Here is a 23696-nt window from a genome sequence, read left to right as displayed (position 1 = left end):
TATTTTACAATAAAAATTTTATTGGGCATGACAATTAAAAATAGTAAAAGTATTTTGTGATTGGCTTTACTACGATTTTTTGAAATTTATGTATATTTTTATTATATTTAAATTCACATGATAATTTAATTTTGATTTTAATTTAAAATATATATAAAATGAATAATTTAATCTAAAGAATCTATTTCTGCATACTGAAATTTTTGGGCAACTGAAATAGAAAATTGACAACATGAACAAATGTGTTTATATAATTTGCTGATTCATAGTGGAGAAATAGAAACAGAAAATAGAAAACATAAATGATATCAAACAGACCCTTAAAATACACTTGTAGCAACTATGTATTCTTACTGTCAAATGCAACTCTTTCCCTATAACATCATCTAGTGCAAATGTGACACATAATACATTTTTTTTTTTGGAGTTTGTCACACCTGCATCAAGATGAGCACATGCAATCATGTTGTCAAGAGTCGAGGGTGGTTATCATGATCAATGATAAGAATTGACTAGTTTAGTGCAAATATGATGCATGCATACTAATTAAAAATGTTGCCATCAATGGAACTGTCCCTTTTACCTTTTATTTTTCTCTTCTGCAACATTCTCTAACAAAAATGTGACGTATAGTAAATTTATTATTAATTTGTTGTATTTATGTCATAAGGAACACATGTTATTATGTTATCGAGGGTCAAGCGGCTAGGATGGTACTTGTTTAGTGGAAATATGACACTCATATGCTGATTAGTTATCAATATTCATGGTTGTTGATTATAGTAAGTTGTTGTAACTACAAGAGAAAGAGACATGTGATTATGTTACAATGGCCAAGGATGAGTGGGTTTATATAATAATGGTATGCTAACAACTGAGATGCTAATTATATTTAGTCATATCAATAAGTTTTTGTTTAGGGGTAGACTTGAATTTAAAGTCATTATGTGTTACATATCAAGAGGACGATGTGCATGTGTGACCCAACCTCCAGTTGGTAATCTACTTGCACAATTCAATCTACAAGATCTTCTCTAAATTACTAATCCATTAATGGATTTTTTTTGGGATATATCTATCATTTTGTATAGTCAAAATGCTTTTGTTAACACTTATTGAATTCTAGATGCATTTTGTAGCAATGCATCTTGGAAATCATCCCTTATCTCGACAAAAATGCAAACTTGAGATAACAAGTGATGCAAGAAATAGGTTTAATATGAATCAATGGAGTCGCCACTATCTTGTAATTTTCCTACATGTGGTAACATCACCTAATTACTAGTAGTAGATTGATCTCCTAATTAAATTTAGAGTCAAAGAACAAATAGTTATGATTTGCACTACTATGATCAAATTCAATAGCATGGTTATGTGAAGGGAAGTAATACTGCCCCTTACACACCTGTTCCACAAATGGTACCAAACTATTAATGTCAGGTTGCTTTGAGTTGAACAAAACATTAATGACATGAAACTAGCTACTATTTATTTTAATTACTAAACTTTTTAATATTGAGATGAAAAAGAATCATGTCTTGAAAATTAAGACAAGAAGATTGAAAGAAAATATTTAGTTATATTTGAATAAAGAATTGGTATGTGTTTTTACAATAGCAAAGTAAATATCCCCTAAGTAGATCTCTTCAAAAGTAGATTTGTTGATTTGAAAGTTCAATATGCATGTTCTCGAGCAAAGTGGTGGTTGATCTTCCAAACAATCAATTTGGCAATTTATGGAAGATGAATTTATTTGATTTTCAAACTATTTAAAAAGATGAGTCAATTTGTGAGCTCAAGGAGCATGTTCTCAAAGGAGGCAATAAGTGATCATCTGAAAGATCAATATGATAATTGATGTAAGATAAATATGTTTGATTTTCTATCTATTTAATAAAATCTGTCCACTTAAGGGCTCAAAGAGCATATGTTCTTGAACGAAGAGGTGATGGATCGTCTAAAAGATCAATTTGATGATCTGCAAAATATGTATTGGTCTTGATATTCAATCTGTCAGTAAAGAGATTTATCGATTCAAGGGTTTTAAGAGAATGCTTTTAAATATAGTGATGGTGACGATTGGTGGAAGATGGATGCGTGTTTGACCTTCACGTACTTTAGTTTAATCATGAAAAATAGGTGTTTGAATGAAGAGAAAATTATGAAAGAACAATTATAGGCTTATTGCTCTTTATTCACGTGTTGATCTTCATTATGTATGCGACTCTAATTTTGAGAAAGTTTCCAAATAGTGGAGGCTTGGAGTTTCTCTTCGGTTGATGTCTGGCTCATTGTAGTGAGTCTACTTTCTTAAGAAACTAAGGAGACTATTACGAGGAGACAAGGTAAGGCAAAACCCTAGCACTGCTAATATATTGATATGTGTCTCTGTGTTGGAGATAGACTTATAGCCTGACCAATTTTATTTAATTAGTTAACTTTATATTCTAATGTTGGGCCAACAACCTAATTTTGCTAATGAAACCTAGTACTTTTTTATTAATTAAACTCATTAAAATAATTACTCAAAAATTTTATTTTGACTAATTGAATTGATTTTAAGCATTAATAGTTTTTAAATACCTACAAAATCCTCTCATGCTCATTTGGAATTTCGTTCAAGCACATATGAGTCATCTCACTTGAAAAAAAAAAAATCAAAATACACAATAGCCCCTCCCTCAAGCCCCAGTATCAAATTGATTTTACATTTTTTTATCATGTTTATTCAAATTACCAACCTTTAAGTATTGAATCCACTCATGTCCATTTGCAATTATGTTCAATATGGAACACAAACTTCATTTTATTTTAGGAAAATTCGAAGGAATGTAGCTGCCCCTTTTCCAAGTTCCATCCTTGGATGATTCTAAGATATTGTTGAAGAAAAAAAAAAGACTCCCATGTGGCTAAATTGTCTTGTGAACCTTCAAAAGAGGATTTCATTAGACGAACTCCTCTCAAATTAAGTTAGTGGTCAACACATACCCTTGTCAATTTATTTTCATCTTAATAGAATGCACACATGGACATGCATATGAAAAGAAAAGGAAGCACACAAAAGTACCTAAAATTCTTAAAAAAAGGTTCTAGGGTTTAAAATATGTTTAGAATTTTCATATTTCTAATTTTCTCTTTATTTTTCTTAAATTTTAAAATATTTTTCTAATTTACTAAAAGCTTAAAATTTTGAAAATTTTGGATTTTGTGACTTCCCTAAATTTTATGAATATTTCAAAAAAAAAAAAAACTATTTTTTTGGCATTTAAGTCATTTTCCATGTTTCTTCTATTTTCTAAATAAAATTGTAAAATAATTTTTTGTTTAGTCAAAAATAAATTGCCTAACATGCATGTGGCAAGCTTAGAAAGTAACATGTAGAATGATAAGACAAGGGTGACACCAAACATCACATTGTGCGTATGTATGTATGTATATGGATATATATAATGGCTGACAAAAAGCTTAGCAGGGGCTGTTGGACATGGCTTAATGGTTTTGGACACACCCTCCCTGCCCTCACATGGAGAGCCTACCCTCATATTGGACATATGCATCCCTAACCCTAATACAAATGTTATTTACATCAATGTCCTTACTATTCATCTCGGCCCCACAACTTTTAAATTTTAAAATGTCAAAAAAATAAATAAATTAAACTTAAAAATAAAAAAATAAAAACAAGTTTTTGTGAAGGGTTCATGTCAATCACGAAAGCAACTCATAACTCATACTGTAAAGATGAAGTGCAATCTATTACTTTAATTGCAGTTCAATTTATCAAAATCGCATAAACAATTCGTGCAAATCAGTTTATCATCTAAGAGATTCACAACAGTGGAGGCTTATTTGCTCATTCAAGCAGGATGAGAAATATTAAGAAGGTGACACGTGGTAGGGTGAGCCAATTTGATGACACTTGATAATTTTATCAGTAAATTGATGAGATTGTGATAAATGCGCAATTTGTAATATGTATTCCTTATTGAGTTGGGTTTGTGACACATCTCATTGATCTAACGATTAAAATTAAGGGTCTGGATCTATGATACCATCATAAATCTAACAGACCGTAATAGGAAGCCTTGATTAATGACACGTGTCTTAGCATAGTGGCTAAGAATTGAATGCTTTAATTAGTAACATGTGTCCTGATCCAAGGACTATAAACCAAAAAAAAAAAAAAACTTTGGATGACTAATTCACTTGATTCAAGCAAATCATCCCTCTTAATCTAAAATGATAAGCAACAGGTGGGTGGTGTGAAATATTAAAGGAAGAAGAATATATATATAACTCTGTTCAAAATTTGTATATCTTACAACAATTTACAACCCCTATTTATACTTGTAATTGGGGAATAATGGAATAAATACAAAATTAATCATAAATTAATTTATAGCTCCTTTCTATAATAATGAGATTTGCTGACTTTTCTCAAAAGAAAATATCACATAATTGGGACCTCGTGTTTGCTCCTTGATTTGTGGTCTTCCTCAACACTCCCTCTCAAATTGGCATGGATATTTATAACACCCAACTTGTTGAGTAGGTAGTTAAATTGTGCAACTCCAAGAGCTTTGGTAAATAAATCAATGGGTTGCTGGCTTGTGTGCATATAGATTGTTTGAATGATCCCATTTTTGAGTTTTTTCTCAAACCACATGACAATCTATATCGATATGCTTGGTTCGTTCATGAAGCACTAGATTTGAGGCTATATGTATAGCAGCTTTGTTATCACAGTATAGTCTAACTGGTTGAGAATATGTCACTGCAAGATCTGAGAGTAAAGATTTTAACCAAGTGACCTCACAGCATGTATAGGTCATAGATCTATACTCTGCTTCAGTTGAGAAGCGAGAGACCATTGTTTTCTTCTTGGTCTTCTAGGAAATGAGTGATTTTCTAAAGCAGGATGCAATACCCGGTGACTAATCGTCTAGTGTCCCTATAACGTGCCCAATCTGCATCATAGTATGCATGGGGTTGAATTTCACTAGAAGCCGACAAGAAAAGCCCCTGGCCTAAAGATTTCTTAATGTACCGCAAGACTCTGTTTGCTGCATCCAAGTGTGGTATATGTGGCTTGTCCATAAACTGACTTAGTACATGTACTTAATAGGCTAAGTGTGGTCTTGTGATAGCCAAACAAATTAGTTTTCCAAAAAATTGTCTATATGATGAAGGTTCTGTAATGAGTTCACCTTCACTCTCACTAAGTGCAAGGTTTTGTTCTATGGGAAAGTTGCTAGGCTTAGCTCCAAGGAAGCCAGTGTCTTCCAGTATCTCAAGGGTATACTTCCTCTGAGACAGAAATATTCCCTTGGCCGAACAAGCCACTTCAATTCCCAAGAAATACTTGAGAATTCCCAAATCTTTGAGCTTGAAGTGGTCACTTAGAAGTTTCTTGACCGCATTACCTACAACGATAATATCATCCATATATACTAAAATTGTAGTGAAATTGTTCTTGTGGGATTGGACAAAAAGTGAGTAATCTGCCTTGGACTGTGAATATCCTGTATCAATAAGGGTGGATGATAGCTTGGCATACCATTGCCTTGAGGCTTATTTAAGGCCATAGAGAGACTTAATGAGCTTGCATACTCTAGTCTCCCCCTTTCCTCCAAATCCCATTGGAAGCTGCATGTATACTTCTTCTTCAAGATCTCCATAGAGGAAAGCGTTGTTGACATCAAGTTGATGAAGATGCCATTTATGTACGGAAGCAAGTGCCATAATGGTGTGAACAGTGGTCATCTTGGCGACTGGAGCAAATGGCTCGGTGTAGTCAATGTTTTCTTGTTGACTGTAACCCTTAGCAACGAGGCGAGCCTTGTATCGTTCGATGGATCCATCTGGATTGCATTTGATCTTATAGAACAATTTACATCCAATAGGCTTCTTACCAAGATTTGGATGAAAGGGGGAGACTAGAGTATGCAAGCTCATTAAGTCTCTCAATGGCCTTAAACAAGCATCGAGGCAATGGTATGCCAAGCTCTCATCCACCCTTATTGATGTAGGATATTCACAGTCCAAGGTAGATTAGTCACTTTTCTTTTCTATTTTTCTTTATTTCTTTCTTTTCCTTTTTTTTATTTTTTTATTTTTGTAAGAATTGATTCTTCACTTAGTTGAATATTTTAAATATTTAAAATATTGATTTGACTTGATCCTTTGGAAGAATTGATTCTCCACTTAGTTGAATATTTTAACTATTTAAAATATTGATTTGCCTTGATCCATAAAGCTATCAGTGGGTCACTTTGGAATTGCTCTTTAAAGTTGAGTGGAAGTAATGGTAGGATTCAGAGCCCACTTTTGGTGTGGGTTGCCTGGGCGCAGATTTGTAGGAGATTGCCTTCAACCTCTATTGACTTTTTGAGTCTGATCCCTGGTTTTGATAATGACAAACCGTAAGGTTCTTATGTGTATATCCAGTGTTCAAGCAGACTTGATATGTTAGCGCACACATAAGGAGACTTAAAATGGAAGTCAGAAGAAACTCGAAGGACATGTACATCAGTTCGCATATTTCAAGGAAGTCACAAGAGTAAAGAAGATTGAAGACATTTAAGTTTCACTTGTATTGCATTTAGTTTTTCATTTGGTCTATAATAGTAAATAGGAAATGGTCTGTAATAATTAATGCATTCCATGCATGATATGGATAAAAGTTCAGTGATGACCATAGACTGACCATAGGGGTCCATAGAACCTTAGGGATCATCTTTCGGTTGACTGACGCAAAATTTTTGGGGTTAATTCTCAAATGCCTTAGATTGACCTTAGGACCCACAAATCTGCATGAAAATTTCCCTATTGCATTAAAAATAAATGTCATATGAATAAGGTTAATATATAAAGGGATTAGGACTAATATGCATAAAAAATGCATGTTCGGTCGACCGAACCTGAATGTTTGAAAAGCATCCAGTCGACCAAACTAGGAAGTGGTCAACAATTTGACCATGGCTCAGTCAACTGAACCAAACCAGATCAATTATGTTGGTCGATCGAACTGCCCTGAAGTCAACACTTTGACCCTTCGGTTGACCGACCCAAACTGTGTTGCAACGCTATGGTCGACCGAAGTTCCTCAGGTGATGTCCATACCGTCTTGTTGACCAAACTTCTTAGTTCAAAGTGTCCCGGTTGACCGAACCGCACAGAAATGAAAAATTGCCTTTGGGAACCCTAGTATGGTTAATCGAACTTTCAGTTCAAATTTTACCGGTTGACCAAACTTGGACACTTGGTCAATCGAACCTTAAGTTTGGTTGACCGGTGCTCTCAGGTTGGCAAGAATTACCGAGGTTAAAACACGGTTAAAATTTTATTAATCTCCTTTAAACTTTTCCAAAAATCTCTAATATGTCTCTAACTGTTAGATTTCCTAAGAAGTCTATACATACCCCCTCATAACTCAAAATTAGAAATATGATTAGTTAGAAAATCCTCTCAAATTTTATATATAATTTTTCATCTTCCTAACCTTATTTTTCATCCTCTCTTTGTTATTTATTGAAAAAATCGTTTTCAAGAGAGTATTCTTTATATTGGGCATTTTATGTTTTACAAATCATATTGCTTATGCTCTCATATCTCATTCTTTCTAAAATCATTATCTTGAGAGTAAATTTAAAGTTTTTCTCCATATATTTCATTGATAAATATCTTTGGGGAAAACATATAGCTAGCTTGTGGATCTCTGCACATATATTGCAAAGATTTCCAAAAGCTCATTGTGCTTCATTGCAAAAATTATTTTTAGCTATAACCCTAGCTTCCTTTGAGTTAGAATATTTGAATATCATTGTTGGGAAAATTTTTAAGGGTTCGAGATCTTTGAACATATTTATTGCATACTTTGTTTTAGATCAAAGATCATATATCATTATTTTTGACAAAGATCATTTAAAGGGAAAAGCCCTAGGTTCTCCTACACCTTTTTATTGAAATATAGTTTTTGGAGAAAAAATTTATTAGGGTTAATCTTTGAAGTCTACTTATCATAAATATCTTTATTCATAGTGTAGACACCCCATTTTTACCCAGGCCCAATATATGTATTACTATTATTATTATTATTATTGTTATTTTATTATTATTATTATTATTATTATTTTATTTTATTTATTCTTATTATTATTATTATTAATTTTCACTAATATTATTATTATTATTATTTTCTTTATTATTATTATTATTATTTTTCATTAGTATTATTATTATTACTTATTTTTATTTGTTACTTCTATTTTATTATTATTATTATTTATTATTTTCATTATTATTTTTAATTTTTATTATCATTATTATTAATATTTTTTATTACTATTATTACTATTATTTTATTTATTATTATTATTATTTTTTTTTTCATTAGTATTATTATTATTACTTTTATTTTTATTTCTATTTATATTGTTTATTATTATTATTATTTATTATTTTTAATATTAGTATTTTTACCTTTATTATTACTATTATTATCATTATTTTATTTATTTATTTATCTTTGTTATTACTATTATTATTATTATTTTATTATTATGATTATTTTTACCTTAGTATTATTATTATTATTATTATTATTATTACCATATTAATAATTATTTTCCTATATATTATTTCCAAAAGAAAAATATACCATAAACCAAAAAGGAAAGGGGAGATTTAGGGTTTCCAATTTTTTCTCATAAAAAGCCTTTTCTTCTCTTCCAAAAAAAGGGGGGGCGCACAGCCACAACCGGAGCTAGAAATAAAAATCCCCTGCTTCTTCTTTTCTTTCCGAGCCCCTCATCTTCGGCCACCTTACTTCTAGCAGCCACCACCGCACCCAGCCATCTCTCCATCTGCTCCCCGGCTACCTCCACCCAAGCGCGGCCAAAGCAAGCTCATAGGCCGCAGCAATCACCCCACGATCCCATCTTCACCTTCATAGACCCCACACGGCCACCAGCACAGTGTCGCCATATCTCAACTCTGCCACTCGCCTTGAACCATGCTGCCATCTCCGGCCACCCCCAGCCTTCACCTGCTCACAGCTGCAACCACTATCACGCCGGCACGAAACAGAGCCACCCAAACATCCAGCCTACCACGACCTCACCGGCAAGCCCTTGTAGCAGTTGAAGCTCCAACCATCTTCCGCGGTGGCACTCCAGCAATCCGGCAAAACCGCAGCAAGTAGCCGCCCTTGCTCCAACCAGTATCATACTGCACACACACACACAGCAGACACACTGCACACACACACAGCACACACACACAGAAACGCACACACACAGCACACACTCTGCACACACACACAGAAACGCACACACACAGCAACACACACACACAGCACGCACACACTACACACACACTGCCCACACACACACTGCACACACACACACAGCACACACAGTAAAACACACACGTTCACTGTATTTTTATTTATTTATTTATTTTTTCTTTCTTTATTTTTCTTTTTCTTTCCAGTTCGGTTTATTTCTTGGTTTTGACATATTCTAATATTTGGGTTTCATTGTAAATGCAGGTGGCATGCTTAGGTTGTATATATATTAAATGAGTACCATTCGTTTTATAGGTTTTTTTTATTTATGTAATGTTCATGGTAATTTTTTTTTTCTTGTTTTTTTGTTGTATTTGTTCTATAGGTTAATCGTTTTATTATTATTGTTGTGAAGTTTTTTATAGTTGGATTTTGTCTTAATATTTAAAGTTTAACCTTTTGTATTTATTGAATTATTATTATTGTAGGATCCTTAATGTTATAATATGTGGTCATATGTTTTATTCATGTTGTAGGTTTTTATTATTGTTATAGTTATTTTAAATATTCGATTTTCATGTTTGGGGGTTATTTTTGTTTACTGTTGTGTGTTCAATGTTTGTGCATTTAGGGTAGTTTTTATTTAATTTCATTGTTGTACTTATTTATTTAACATTCATGTTTGATAATTGATATTCATGTTTCTGTCTTTTGTAGTATTTGTGATTATATTTGTAGAATTTTCTTGTTAAACTTTTACTGTAATAGGATTTTTAATATTTGTCAGTTAGTATCCATGTTTTTATTTTGGCTATACGTATTATTTAATAATCATTGTTGTTATCGCAGAATTGTTATGGTTAAAATATGTTTTAAAATTTAAGTTTATATTTTTGTTGTATTTAGTGTCCGTATTAGGTTTCATACTAATTTTTTAGGGTTTTCTCATTTTGATTCATAGTGTTCCCATCTCATCATACATTGATTTCCATAATTCGATGTGTAAATTATTTCCTTAGTTTTGGTAATATTGTTTCCGTATGTATTAAGTGTATCACTGATTGCGTGTTCATATTAAGGTAAATGTCTTTTAGTTAAAATATGCGTATTACTTTTATTATTATTTTAATATTATTATTATTATTACCATTGTTATTATTATTATTATTGTACTACTTACTATTACTGTTAATATTACTATTATCATTATTATTACTATTAGTATTTATTATTATTATTTTTATTATTATCATTTTTAGTATTGTTATCATTATGGTATTAACTATTATTGTTATTAACATTAGTATTGTTATCACTATTATTATTAATATTATCATTATTATCAGCATTAGTATTATTACTATTACTAATATTTTTATTTTTATTTTTGTTTTTATTTATTTATTTATTTATTTTTTGTTATTTGGTCTTATATGTACTAGAATATTTATTTTTATTAAAATATTTTTTATTTTTATCCCTATGATTTTATTGCGGGGGTATGAGCCTTTGGGCATCACGTACCCTAAGCTCTGAGGGAACATATATATGTATATATTGTATTTATTTATTTATTTATTTTTTATGTATATTTATAAATTTATAAAAAGGAGTAATTTAAAGACTTATTAGATTAACTTAGGGATAGTTTCAAATTAATTAGTTACCGTTCGTAAGAACGGGCGCGTAGGGGGTGCTTGTACCTTCCCCTCGCGTAACCGAACTCCCGAGCCTAACTCTGGTAACATAGACCCATTCTACCCCTAACGGGGTAGTAATCAGGTGTTCTAACCACACTAAAAGGTTAGTGGCGACTCCGACATTCCATGATTTTTCCTGAAAATATTAAAATGATTTTAATTTCGCCGCTCGGGGCACACGCGCTCCCGGGAGGCCGCGACAGCTTGGCGACTCCGCTGGGGACCCTAGAGAGTCGAGCCATTAATTAATTAGAAATTATCTCAAGTTCAAATTTAATAAAACTTTTAATTACTCCTTATTTTGTGAATATTGTAATTTGTAAATAATTTTGATTAATTGTAAATATTTAACTTCCATAATTTGTAAATAACCTCAATTAATTAAAAATATTTTGTTTCCTAATTTGTTGAGCATTAATTGTAGATATTTTGTTTCCAAATATTCTGAATAAGCATATTAATTGTAGATATTAATTATAGATATTCTATATACTAATCGTAAATATTTTGTTTCCTTGCTTTTTGTTTCCAAATTTTTTTGAATCAACATGTTAATGGCAGATATTATATTTCCATATCTTGTGAATAAATACATTAATGGTAGATATCTTGCTTCCATATTCTTAATAGCATGTGAATAAATGTGGGGATAGCGGGATTAGGTTAAAAATTAAATTCACACACTCTCACGCTCTATACCCGAGCTTTCCTTACTAGGACTAGATAGGAGTGTAATAGCGTCAGTCCCTTCGTGGCAGAGCTTGATGGGACCCGCGAACCACTCCACTCAGTGCGGGTTTTATCCGGACCCCTATGGGGGAGGATGAAATTCCAAACTAGGAACCTTTTGTCAATAGGGTTAGAGCCTACCCACACATACTTGTCTATAGTCTTCCCTAACTAGAATAGAGCCATGAAGAACCCTATATATACGTACCTACCCTAGGTTGGGACAGGAGCCACATCCTTCTCCATGAATAGTGTGTTGTATATATGTTGTGGAATACTTTGTATTATATCATGCATTTGACATACATTTAGACATACATACTACTTAGCCAGTATTCTGAAAAGGCCCAATAATGAGACCATGACCCATTCTTTCAAAAATGAAGCACTTGGCCCAAGCATTTTAAAATATGGATCGGCCCAACCCTTTTTCAAATAACTCAGACCCATTTCTTTAAAAACAAACCAAGGCCTGACCTTTTCCTAAGTAGAAACTCAGCCCAAGCCTGATTTTAAAAAAAAAAAAGGTTAAAACCCAGATTTCAAAAGTGGGCTTCGACCCTATTGTCTAAAAATATGGGCCAACATTTTTCTAAACAATCCAAACCCAAGTCCTTTTAAAACTAGGGTCTGATCCCATCATGAAATATATTGAAGCCCATATTTTAATATACTTGAAGCCCAAATGCACCCTAAAGTCCACAAGCCCGTATTAAACAAATCCAGTGGGTTGACTAACCTGGGTCAACCCCAACCTCAGATCATAATTTGACCCCTCATAGAATCTGGGGTATATGGACCGTCATCTAAGAAAAGAATGATTGAGGGAAGAATTGAATTGAAATGGTGGCCCATCAATAATTATCTTAAAATCTCTCATTAGTGGGATTTTTCCTAGAATGCTGACAAAGTAGTTAGTTAGGTTACATTGCATCTATGCATCCATGCATAATTTCACACATAATCATGCACGATAGGTCACATGCATGGTCATATCTCTATTTGTATGGGTAATTGCACTAGTTACATCCATGCACAAACATTCATGGATAATTTCACACGTAATCATGCACGATAGGTCACATGCATGGTCATATCTCTATTTGTATATGTAATTGCACTAGTTACATCCATGCACAAACATACATTGCATCCATGCATTCATGCATAATTTCACACGTAATCATGCACGATAGGTCACATGCATGTTCATATCTCTATTTGTATGAGTAATTGCACTAGTTACATCCATGCATAAACATTCATGGCATCCATGCATTCATGCATAATTTCACACGTAATCATGCGCGATAGGTCACATGCATGTTCATATCTCTATTTGTATGGGTAATTGCACTAGTTACATCCATGCACAAACATTCATGGCATCCATGCATTCATGCATAATTTCACACGCATAGCCATGCATAATAGGTTGCATACATGTTAATATCCCTATTGTTATGTATTTGTGCACTAGGTACACCCATGCATAAACACCCATTGCATAACTTAATCATTCCATGTTTACTTTCATAACCATGCATGCATAGTCATATCTAATGAGTCGGTAATCATATCCCCATTTTTTTGTAAAACTAGTGTACCAAGGTGGTGAAATCAAGATCCAGTATTCCCGAAAAAAAAGCGAAACAGAATGGTCCCTATACATTTTTTTTAAGTTCCTCGAAAAGGGTTAGAATCATGTGGAAGGATCTAGCAGGTCAGATAAGCTCTCCCGCACCGAATCATGAAGATGTCCATCAGGATATGCAAAAGATTAAGGATCAGATGGAGAAGGTAGCCCCCTCGTGGAGCAAAACTACACAGCATCCAAAGCGGGCAATTGAAAACAAGGCTTCATTCAAACCACGATCGATGGAGTCGTTGTCGGGTCTAGGTTTAAGCCTGCACACATTTATCCTAGCAACTCAAGACTTGAGACCCCAACCGGTAAGCGATGTCCAAGTTCCGCCTTTTATCTATCCTGATATTCAAGAAGAGAGAATAGCTGAAGAAAGGGGCAAAGAGCAGATACCTCGTCAAGAAATGAATCATAAGAATGAAGTTTGGGAAGAACAGCTGCAAACTATGCAAAAAGCAAACATGTTTGGTTCGTCGGATGCTTTCAATTCTTGTCTGATGCCGAATTTGATCTTACCCCCAAAGCTCAAAGTCCCAAATTTTACAATGTTTAGTGGGTCCGAATGTCCACTAGCTCACTTGGGGATGTACTTACAAAAGATGGTTGCGCATTGTGGTGATGATGATATGCTTATCCAGTGTTTCCAAGATAGCTTGACTGGGGAAGCCCTAAGATGGTATAACTGAGTAAAGATCCACACATTGGAGGATTTAACTCGCGCCTTTATCGCTCAGTACAACAATGATATAGCTTCAGAAAAGCAGACTTTACGAAATGTGGAGAAGAAGGCAAGAAGGTACTCTTATGATCAAGAAGAAATGACAACACAGAGTTATCCTCGAGTGGAAAAAGGAAAAACAATTTGTTCATGTGATGACTTTGTCAAAGATCAAGGTGTTGACAACCAAATCAGAGGTATTTCTCAGAATTTGGCTTGCTTGAGGATCACCAGAAAGCAGGTTAAGGAAGCGTTCAAAATAAAAGGAGTGCAATATATAAGGCCAAGACAAAGTTCTTCGAAAGGAGTTGAAGAAAGGAAAGAAAGGTGGGCAAGTAACGTAGTACCTAGGGGTGCAAAACAGCACATGGATTCCTTCAGTCCTTCACAAACTTTGGAGCAACGTAACTTACAGATACCAGGGGTGCCTCCAAAGGAAAAGAAAAGAAAGGAAATTCAGCCTATCCCGATGACCTATGCAAAGTTATTCCCACAGTTGGTTGAAAGGCATTTAGTTGCGCCTACACCAGGAATGTTGATACAGCCCCCTTACCCAAGGTGGTACAACTCAAATGCTCGATGTGAATATCACGCTGGGACAATAGGCCATTCGATTGAAAAATGTTGGACCTTTAAGTATAAAGTGCAATCATTGAGAGATGTTGGATGGATAGCCTTCAAGGATAAACAGCCAGGGATCCAGAGTGATCCTCTACTCAATCGCGAGGAAAAAAATGATTAATATGTTGTAAGAAGATTTGGGAGCCGAGGTCGGGCAAAAGAATATGTCAGTTATGGATCCTGGAATTCTCGTAAGGAGCCCAAATGGAGCAAAAGTACACAAGGGGCAAGGTTTTGATTATCTAGTTTGTTTCATGTGATGATGTCATTTTAATTCCCTGTCTTCTAGCAGTCTGTCGACACTATTGTCTCGGACAATTTCCCTTTCACCAATAAATTGAATTATGCATTTATCACTGGTGTCCTGAGCTCAGTTGACCAAAAATTTGTTTGCTGATGTTTCGTGTAAAGATAAGGAAAATAATAATACCAATATTCATAAGCCAGAAAGTGATGTTAATTTCGAAAACCAAACACGGGAGGTGGAATCAGAAGAAGACAAAACAATTTTCCTCACCCTATGAAGATAGATGTTGTGAAGAAATAAAGAATCTCGAAGGAATTCAGTAAAATATATGTGTTGTGCCAAAAATTTCAAGTCAATTCACTATTCATGTTTTGATCAAATGATAGATGGCCATCTTTGGCCGACCAGTTATCCCTAAAAAAAACCAAATATTGATTTACCAATTGTTAACCAAGTTGAGCTTGAATGTTAAACTAGTCTTTTCTTAAAAGCCAGTTCACCAAAAAATTAACCTGGGTTGGGTCTCTTAGCGTTTGGCAAGTCATATGAGACAACAATGGGCTATCAAAATGATGGTAGGCCATTTTTCTACTACCTAAAAGAAATTCAAAGAAGAAATCTTTTGCAAGCCCTCTTGAGCCTGAAAAATTTATTTATTGATGAACCCGTCAAAGGATCACACCCCACACTGGGGCAGTTTAAAAGAAATCAGTCCCAAATGAAGTCCAAACAAAAATGACAAAATCCCTTCATAGAGAAAAACAAAAGGGAGCAGTAAAAGCAAATAGAAAAGAGAAAGAAAATAAGGGACATACTACGCATGTGATCCTTGACCAAATTACCCTTGATGAAAATGATGATTTTGAGCCCTATTTAACTCTTTCTTTCTTTAACCTATAACCCCCAGCCTACATTACGATCCAAATGAAGTCCTGACCAGATTGGTATACATCGTTGTCTCTAATGATTTGTCAGACTCAATGTTGAGTCTGAACTATGTAATGACCTGATCCTGAAAAGGTACGTAGGCAGCTTGTTTAAATAACAAGTTCGGTCAACATCTTGCAAAACGTCCCAACTTGAACTGGGGGCGTAAAACATTATTTGGGGTGGTATTTTTGAGCTTTAGTTTCCATTTCATTCTAAAAACCTGTATCCCTCAGCCTACGTTTCATCCTGAGTCTTAAAGACCATCTTGAGATCAAAACATGAGTTGAACTTGACTAAACTAAAGGCAACGTTTAAATACGTGAAATTTCTAATGGTTTCACAGTAGGATGAAACAAAAGAAGAGAGATGGCCATCGATAAATCTGGGACAGTTGAAGAAAAGATCAACCATTTAGTTTGGTAAATTAACATCAATATCATATGGCTTTTGAATACTGGTATAAATTTTTCTTGTAATAGCATTGGAACATGGTAAAACATCTATTTTTGGGTGGTTGACCTTTTGATTTCATAAGTTGATGTCATAATTGCATAATCATTCCTCATTTGAAAAAAAAAAAAAAAGGATGGATAGTCAAAGAGTTTCGGAACCACTAGTGTTCTTCTTATAGAGAAGGTCCCCATTGAGGAAATACGATGCACATAGAATCAGTCAATTTAACTGGGGCAAATGTCGTGTCAGGCTTTAGAGATCTGCTTATTCAAGAAGAATCTAACAACCAGGCCAAGATCCTTGGCAGATAAACTCATCTGGGGCAAATTTCAGTTTCAGTGGGACTTATTCAAGCATCTTCTTATCAGATTGGATGAATAGGAAAACAGGGCCAAGAGCAGTTATAAATCCGTTCAACTGGGTAGATTCTGTGATGGAGTTTCATTTGAGCCAAGTTGACTACCTCTATTAAGAAAATTGGGCCAAGATCAGTCATGGATCCATTCAGCTGGGGCAAGTTTCGAGGGAACCAAGGCAGAGGCAACATAGTCAAGATTAGAGGCACATTGGAAAAAGAAAAGTTCATGCATCGTCATGCATTTCATGTACTACATAGAAAAGTGCATACATATTATACAACATGCTTGCATATCCCCATGTTCCATTGTCATATCAAACACCTTGCATGCATGTACCCCCACATAGCATCATTCATTCACACCTGTCTTGTCATCCTTGTCTAAGTAATCCATGTTTCATCTAAAAAAAACAAACAAAAAGAAAAGGAAGAAGGAGAAAAGGGGTTGGGGCAACTGGCCTAGGTACCAATCGATCCATCTACCCTGAGACTGGGGCAACTGGCCCAGGTCTTATTCAAGTCTTTCGCTTCCAAACTGGGGCAATCGACCCTAGTCCAAAGTTTAGCATTCATTTTGAAGCTGGGGCTTTTGCTTTCAGAACCAAATTTGGTCGCATGACTCTTGGGATCCTATACTTGAGTATTCATCATCAATTCAAAATTTCATCCGGTTCTTGGTATCCTATACCTGAGTATTCATCATCAAATTGACAATTCATCTAGCTCTCGGGATCCTATACCCGAGCATTCATCATTAATTCAAAATTTCATCCGATTCTTGGTATCCTATACCTGAGTATTCATCATCAAATTGACGATTCATCTAGCTCTCGGGATCCTATACCCGAGCATTCATCATCAATTCAAAATTTCATCTGACTCTCGGTATCCCATACCTGAGCATTCATCATCAAATTGACAACTCATCTAGCTCTCGGGATCCTATACCCGAGCATTCATCATCAATTCAAAATTTCATCTGGCTCTTGGTATCCTATATTCAAGTATTCATCATCAATTCAAAAATTCCCATTGCAAACCGGGATTCTACACCCGAGTCGTCATTAACCATCAGTCCAAAATTCCCATCGAATAGTCATTAGACTCTTAGAATCCTACATCGGAGAAGTCCTCGAGATCCTACACTCGAGCAATCAGAAAACTCTCAGAATTCTACATCTGAGAAGTCCTCGAGATCCTACACTCGAGCAATCAACAAACTCTGAGAATCCTACATCTGAGAAGTCCTCGAGATCCTACACTCGAGCAATCAACAAACTCTCAGAATCCTACATCTGAGAAGTCCTTGAGATCTTACACTCGAGCAATCAACAGACTCTCAGAATCCTACATCTGAGAAGTCCTCGAGATCCTACACTCGAGCAACCAGAAAACTCTTAGAATCCTACATCTGAGAAGTCCTCGAGATCCTACAATCGAGCAACCAAAAAACTCTCAGAATCCTACATCTGAGAAGTCCTCAAGATCCTACACTCGAGCAATCAGCAAACTCTCAGAATCCTACATCTGAGAAGTCCTCGAGATCCTACACTCGAGCAACCAAAAAACTCTCAGAATCCTACATCTGAGAAAGTCCTCGAGATCCTACACTCGAGCAATCAGAAAACTCTCAGAATTCTACATCTGAGAAGTCCTCGAGATCCTACACTCGAGTAATCAACAAACTCTTAGAAGGCCTCGAGATCCTACACTTGAGCAATCATTATACTCTCGGAATCCTACATCTGAGAAGTTCTCAAGATCCTACGCTTGATGCACATCATCCTCATACTATAGCACGGGTTCCTACACCCAATGCGAGTCTCTTTCCATAAACTATAGCTCGGGTTCCTACACCCGGTGCAAGTCGCCCTTCCGTGAACTATAGCTCGGGTTCCTACACCCGGTGCAAGTCGCCCTTTTGTGAACTATAGCTCAGGTTCCTACACCCGGTGCAAGTCGCCCTTTTGTGAACTATAGCTCGGGTTCCTACACCCGATGCAAGTCACCCTTCTGTGAACTATAGCTCGGGTTCCTACACCCGGTGCAAGTCGCCCTTCCGTGAACTATAGCTCGGGTTCCTATACCCGGTGCAAGTCACCCTTCCGTGAACTATAGCTCGGGTTCCTACACCCGGTGCAAGTCACCATCCGTGAACTATAGCTCGGGTTTCTACACCCGGTGCAAGTCACCCTTTCATGAACTATAGCTCGGGTTCCTACACCCGGTGCAAGTCACCCCTCGTGAACTATAGCTCGGGTTCCTACACCCGGTGCAAGTCACCCTACCGTGAACTATAGCTCGGGTTCCTACACCCGGTGCAAATCACTCTCCGTTAACTATAGCTCGGGTTCCCACACCCGGTGCAAGTCGCCCATCCGTGAACTATAGCTCGGGTTCCTACACCGATGCAAGTCACCCATCATGAACTATAGCTCGGGTTCCTACACCCGGTGCGGTCACCCTTTCGTGAACTATAGCTCGGGTTCCTACACTCGACGCAAGTTATTCTCATGTGCTCTCAAGCATACATGCAAATCGGTTTTCACAAATCATTTTGGTCTCTTCCGTTACAATGGGCCTGGTCCAAAATCAGCGTCTTTTATCTTTGCAGGTTTGTTGCCACAAATAACGTAGGAGAGATCTTACTTTTACTTTGAAGCAACGAATCCTACAAAGAGGGGCAGCTGTAGACACCCCATTTTTACCCAGGCCCAATATATGTATTACTATTATTATTATTATTATTGTTATTTTATTATTATTATTATTATTATTATTTTATTTATTCTTATTATTATTATTATTAATTTTCACTAATCTTATTATTATTATTATTTTCTTTATTATTATTATTATTATTTTTCATTAGTATTATTATTATTACTTATTTTTATTTGTTACTTCTATTTTATTATTATTATTATTTATTATTTTCATTATTATTTTTAATTTTTATTATCATTATTATTAATATTTTTTATTACTATTATTACTATTATTTTATTTATTATTATTATTATTTTTTTTTATTAGTATTATTATTATTACTTTTACTTTTATTTCTATTTATATTGTTTATTATTATTATTATTATTTATTATTTTTAATATTAGTATTTTTACCTTTATTATTACTATTATTATCATTATTTTATTTATTTATTTATCTTTGTTATTACTATTATTATTATTTTATTATTATCATTATTTTTACCTTAGTATTATTATTATTATTATTATTATTATTATTACCATATTAATAATTATTTTCCTATATATTATTTCCAAAAGAAAAATATACCATAAACCAAAAAGGAAAGGGGAGATTTAGGGTTTCCAATTTTTTCTCATAAAAAGCCTTTTCTTCTCTTCCAAAAAAAGGGGGGGGCGCACAGCCACAACCGGAGCTAGAAATAAAAATCCCCTGCTTCTTCTTTTCTTTCCGAGCCCCTCATCTTCGGCCACCTTACTTCTAGCAGCCACCACCGCACCCAGCCATCTCTCCATCTGCTCCCCGGCTACCTCCACCCAAGCGCGGCCAAAGCAAGCTCATAGGCCGCAGCAATCACCCCACGATCCCATCTTCACCTTCATAGACCCCACACGGCCACCAGCACAGTGTCGCCATATCTCAACTCTGCCACTCGCCTTGAACCATGCTGCCATCTCCGGCCACCCCCAGCCTTCACCTGCTCACAGCTGCAACCACTATCACGCCGGCACGAAACAGAGCCACCCAAACATCCAGCCTACCACGACCTCACCGGCAAGCCCTTGTAGCAGTTGAAGCTCCAACCATCTTCCGCGGTGGCACTCCAGCAATCCGGCAAAACCGCAGCAAGTAGCCGCCCTTGCTCCAACCAGTATCATACTGCACACACACACACAGCAGACACACTGCACACACACACAGCACACACACACAGAAACGCACACACACAGCACACACTCTGCACACACACACAGAAACGCACACACACAGCACACACACACAGCAACACACACACACAGCACGCACACACTACACACACACTGCCCACACACACACTGCACACACACACACAGCACACACAGTAAAACACACACGTTCACTGTATTTTTATTTATTTATTTATTTTTTCTTTCTTTATTTTTCTTTTTCTTTCCAGTTCGGTTTATTTCTTGGTTTTGACATATTCTAATATTTGGGTTTCATTGTAAATGCAGGTGGCATGCTTAGGTTGTATATATATTAAATGAGTACCATTCGTTTTATAGGTTTTTTTTATTTATGTAATGTTCATGGTAATTTTTTTTTTCTTGTTTTTTTGTTGTATTTGTTCTATAGGTTAATCGTTTTATTATTATTGTTGTGAAGTTTTTTATAGTTGGATTTTGTCTTAATATTAAAGTTTAACCTTTTGTATTTATTGAATTATTATTATTGTAGGATCCTTAATGTTATAATATGTGGTCATATGTTTTATTCATGTTGTAGGTTTTTATTATTGTTATAGTTATTTTAAATATTCGATTTTCATGTTTGGGGGTTATTTTTGTTTACTGTTGTGTGTTCAATGTTTGTGCATTTAGGGTAGTTTTTATTTAATTTCATTGTTGTACTTATTTATTTAACATTCATGTTTGATAATTGATATTCATGTTTCTGTCTTTTGTAGTATTTGTGATTATATTTGTAGAATTTTCTTGTTAAACTTTTACTGTAATAGGATTTTTAATATTTGTCAGTTAGTATCCATGTTTTTATTTTGGCTATACGTATTATTTAATAATCATTGTTGTTATCGCAGAATTGTTATGGTTAAAATATGTTTTAAAATTTAAGTTTATATTTTTGTTGTATTTAGTGTCCGTATTAGGTTTCATACTAATTTTTTAGGGTTTTCTCATTTTGATTCATAGTGTTCCCATCTCATCATACATTGATTTCCATAATTCGATGTGTAAATTATTTCCTTAGTTTTGGTAATATTGTTTCCGTATGTATTAAGTGTATCACTGATTGCGTGTTCATATTAAGGTAAATGTCTTTTAGTTAAAATATGCGTATTACTTTTATTATTATTTTAATATTATTATTATTATTACCATTGTTATTATTATTATTATTGTATTACTTACTATTACTGTTAATATCACTATTATCATTATTATTACTATTAGTATTTATTATTATTATTTTTATTATTATCATTTTTAGTATTGTTATCATTATGGTATTAACTAGGTGTACCATCCTAGTAAGGCGTGTTGGTTGAGGTCAGCCTCGCTAATTGACCTAATTGTAACTGATGCCACTCCACCTGTTAAGTGAGCCATTAGTGGAATCCTCAGGCTTGCGACCTAGAGGCGGGGGCGTAGACACAGTTGGCTGAACCCCAATAACATATCTTGTGTCGGCTCTTTCCTTCCCTATACTCTTTATATTTCTGCAATTTAATTTATGCACATATATGTTTGTATTTGAATTAGTATATGAATGTTGTGCATGTTTTAAATATTTTAAATTTATTGGAAAATACTGAATCTACTACATTTATTTCATATATCTGCTTAGTATTATTTTGTTGGGGTATTAGTATGTGCTTAGACAGACCCTAGGTTGAGTAATATTGTTGCTAGATTAGTTGAACCTAGGAGAGAAATTTTAAATACCCAATTCACCTCCCTCTTACGAAAACACCAAAGCTGACAATATTTGATTCAGATCAAGAGATGACATCAATAAAGAGACTTAATGAGCTTGCGTAGTCTAGTCTCCCCTTTTCGTCCAAATCCCGGTGGAGGCTGCATGTATACTTCTTCTTCGAGATCTCCATAGAGGAAAGCATCGTTGACATCAAGCTGATGAAGATGCCATTGTTAGATTACCACTTTAACTAAAAGCTTAAGCTGTTAAGTTGTGGGCCAACAATGTATATCAAACTTTAACACTCCCCCGCACGTGCAGCTCGACAGTACGTGGAGAGATAAACACATGATAAATAGCAACCAAAATAAGAAATGCAATATTTTTTTTTTTTAAATTGCGGCCAACAAGATTAGAACTCAGGACCTCCTCGTAACCGGCTCTGAAACCACATTCGATTACCACTTTACCTAAAAGCTTAAACTGTTAGGTTGAGGGCCGACAATGTATATCAAGCTTTAACAGGTAGGGGGGATGATCTAGAAACTCTACTTTCTGTATGTTATTTGTTTGGGGTTACATATTAAAGTTAGGGGAAAGATTAATTTTGAGTTTTCAAAAAGTGAAATTTGAATAGGTTTGAATCATTTATATTGAGAAATAATTTTAAGGACTTAGAAAAGATTTTGTTTTTTTTTTAATCTAAGGTTCCTTTTAGGGGCATTGGGATTGGTCTTGTCCTGCCACTCCATTTCAATTCACTCATCCCAGTTTTCCCATCTCACCAATATATTCAATTATTCTTACATTTATGAATAAAAGTAAAAATTGGCAATCTCACTCATGTGAGAGGCGTCATCAGAATAATAAAAATCATGATTAATAAAATTAAAACTTATATATGAGATGTTTTTTTTTAAGAAGGAACCTTAATACTCATGATGTCTGGCACTCCTTCTCCGCTTACGCTTTTGGGTACTCCCCGGGGGGTGCGGGGGACTGCCCTTACTTTGTTTACTTGCATTTATAATCTCATATGTTCAATAAAAAATTTGGAAAAAAGAAGAATTTTTTTTTCAAAAAAAAGAGGGAAAAATAGAGAATAAAAGAGGAAGGAAGAAAAATAATGGCATGGGTCATTAAAAATGCCTTGAAAATTTAGATCTATTCTATTAGGTGTCTAAATTTATTTATTTTCTTTGTACAAATAAATAAGATTATATTATATCTCAAACTTCATTTTTTATTTCAATTTTTAGTATCACTTTTTTTCCCAAAAATATATAAATTTAAATGCAAAGGAAGACAAATAATATATTTATCTCTTAAATGAGAAATTAAGGAAATAAGGATTTATTTTGGTAAAGAATAATTAATT

The sequence above is a fragment of the Malania oleifera genome, chromosome 2 (genome assembly GCF_029873635.1).
Source record: "Malania oleifera isolate guangnan ecotype guangnan chromosome 2, ASM2987363v1, whole genome shotgun sequence".
Classification (NCBI taxonomy): Eukaryota; Viridiplantae; Streptophyta; class Magnoliopsida; order Santalales; family Ximeniaceae; genus Malania; species Malania oleifera.
Note: the sequence above shows the minus strand (reverse complement) of the source record.